This window comes from Pyrus communis, chromosome 11 (assembly GCF_963583255.1).
Source record: "Pyrus communis chromosome 11, drPyrComm1.1, whole genome shotgun sequence".
Taxonomy (NCBI): Eukaryota; Viridiplantae; Streptophyta; class Magnoliopsida; order Rosales; family Rosaceae; genus Pyrus; species Pyrus communis.
Genome location: NC_084813.1, coordinates 16344299 through 16347526, shown reverse-complemented (window position 1 = coordinate 16347526; position 3228 = coordinate 16344299).

The window sequence follows — 3228 nt, the reverse complement described above, 5'->3', positions numbered from 1 at the left end:
TATAGTTGGACTGAATAAGAAAACACTTTTGAGCAGATTAATTATCCATCAATAACATATAAATCACAAGTCCAATTTCTTGAACAAGCAAGAATTAATAAGCAAAACACTTTTACGCAGAATATACTCATTAACCCTTCTTGAATTTCCTGCAAGATTAGTTGCATATATAACAAATAAAATATAAACAAGTATGATAATGTACATTTTATCTACCAAAACCATGACCATTAAAAGCATGCAAAATTGATGAGTGTGAAGCCCATAATACATTATTTCTCTCACTTGGGCAAACACTCAAAATTGCAAGTTTAAACACTAGAGAAAGTGGTTTTCATATAACAAAATATGTTGAATCAATAAAGATCAAATACATAATTTTTTTTTTAAAGTACGTTAGAATTAAAAGTTCCATAAATAAAAACTTATGCTATGACTACAAATTTTGTTTTATTTTAGTGTATGAGAGAAGACTCACATGTGTGTTAAAGATTAGGTCATACATTAAAATGAAACCTAATAAGAGAATCCAAACTCAAAATTTATGTTTTAATTCTAAAACAAAGTCGATAAACACTTAGATATCCCAATAACATCAATTTTCCAACAATAATTTTAATCCAATTTAGAACTCAAAGAAAATTAAGGCAAAAGATTGGCAATTTTACCTACTCATTCTCGATTCAACAAGATTCATCATGGAAGTAGTCGAGTTGTGGAGGATCGAACCAATTGCAAATTGCATGATTGTTACACCTTTGGGCAGAAACAAATCATGCAAAGCAAATACCTGCACAGCTAGCCAAAACATAAAATACACAAAATACATATAGCTTCAACAGCTTTGGCCAGATGAAAATATGTTAGAAGTACTTTATGATTTGCTATAATACTAATTTATAGTTGGTAAATGAGTTCCCTAAAATTTCCTTTGGGACAAAAGTATTCATCATATAAATTAGAATTCTGATTTTTTTTCAAAACAATCATTTAGAACAAAATTAAATAATCCATTTTGTTGGATATTCAATGATTCTCAAAAGATTAAATCAGACACAAGAGTATGTCGGTATTGACATTGAACAATAAAGTTCTCAAAAGAGGAAACATAGTTATCATTTATTCAATAGGGACCAAAATGATCAATTAGTAAACTGATGCCACTTTCCAATTTTTGTCTCAACAGACAATGATCATCATAATCAAAATTGATGACCAAATAGAACATTGGTTTGAACAAAATAAACAAATACATCTTTAAATCAAAACTTAATTAGTGTTGCCTAATAAAAGTCATTAGTGAATTTGCATAAAATAAGGACATATTGGAACAATAAACTTGTCTAAAAATCGGTACCAATAGTTGTGCACAATTCAGTTAAACAATATCCCATAACTCAACCAGTTGTTTGAAGTCCCAAAATTCAGCAGTACTAAATTATTTGTAATTTCACTGAAAACTCAATTCTTGTTAGGTTGTCATAAAAATTTTCAAGTATGAACTAGAGATAGATGGCTACTATTTCGCAGAATTTCATGATTTTAAAAATTTTATAAGCGAGCCAAAAATGAATTTGAAAAGGGAGGTGCTGCAGAAACCGCAGAAAAAGGTTCAGTACAGACCTGAGATTACAAAATCACCAAATATTCACTGTTCATTCGATATGCATGAAAAATTTCAAACATAAAGTAAACATACAAAGCTGTTAATTCCCAAATTTTCATAATTTTTGAGACATTACAAGTGTACTAAAAGAAAATTAGAAATGGGATGTGCTGCAGAAACGGTAAAAATTCTGCAGTACATACCGGAGACTAAATAATTCACAAAAAATTTAATTTGTCTCCAATATGCATGAGAATTTTCAGAAATGAAGTAGACATATACATTTACTGTCACCAAAAGTTCCATAATTTTTTCAATCTTAAAAGTGGGCTAAAAATAAAATCGAAATGGAATGTGCTGCAGAAGCTGCGTAAATTCTGCAAGACAGTCCCGATATTAAAAATTCACCAATAATTCACTTGCAAACCAATGCTAGTGAAAATTTCCAGATTTGAAATAAACATCTCAATGTATATCATACTAAAATTTCATGAATTTAGGAATTACATAGATATATCAAAATAATATCACAAACAGACTATTCCAGCAACATGGTATCACACTTAAATAATTAACAGAAATCCATTTCTTGTCTAGAAACGTGAAAAAATACCAGCGTCTACAATCCATTTGATATTATGACATGACCAAATTTCATAAAATTTGGAGTTATGAAAAATCTATCAAAATCAGAAACTAAAATAGAACAAATTGCTAGGTACGCTAAACTGCATGAACATAGCTAGTCTTGTTTTCATAACTTTACTAAAATCTCTTTTTTTTTTTTAAACAACATTTAGCATGTCCATTGTGATATATCAAAATCTCCTTTTAAGATAAGAAAACAATTTAAAAGTGACACCAAAATGGCCACGGCATTAATATGTGTATGTAGATCAAACTCCTTACGATCGCAAGATTTGAGAATTGAAAGGGATCTCAAACCTTTCTAATTTCTGCAGAATGAGTTCACACATTCATCTAAGCTATGAATGAACATGTGTGCCTACATAAAACATGTTAGTGTCATGGTATTCAAATTCAGAATTTTAAATCATGAAAATCCTATACAATGGCTCACCCACGAAGTCAGTATCCATAAGGTTAATTCTATCCATCAACTCAAAATAATTTCAAAAGGTTGCTTTAGACAACAACAAAAAATATGAGCAAACTTACGAATTTTACTTCCGTTGGGTCAAAATTTATTCTCACCTTTGAACGGGATATGCTCACTAGGGTTTTGGGCGAGCCCTAGGAAACCAGCACTAACACTACCAATCAAATTAAATCAAGATATGCAAATCTCGTAAAGCTCAACCCATAATAAAGCATGGCAAATAATTCATTATGCAAGACTTGGCAGCAAGCTTTTCATAATGGGGTTCAAGCTCGATGCATAAACCCTAGTGCATGGGTAATGAACCATGGCTGCTTCAATCATGACGGAGAAATCTTCAGCATACTGGAGCTCTCTGATCCTTCGACCAAACAAATTTACTCCATCGGAGATATCATGTGATAGAAAAGGAATACTAAAAGCTACAAAATCCTTGGAATAATGTATATTTCACCCACCATACATCTTATGTATATATGTCGTATGATGTAACTTGACATCT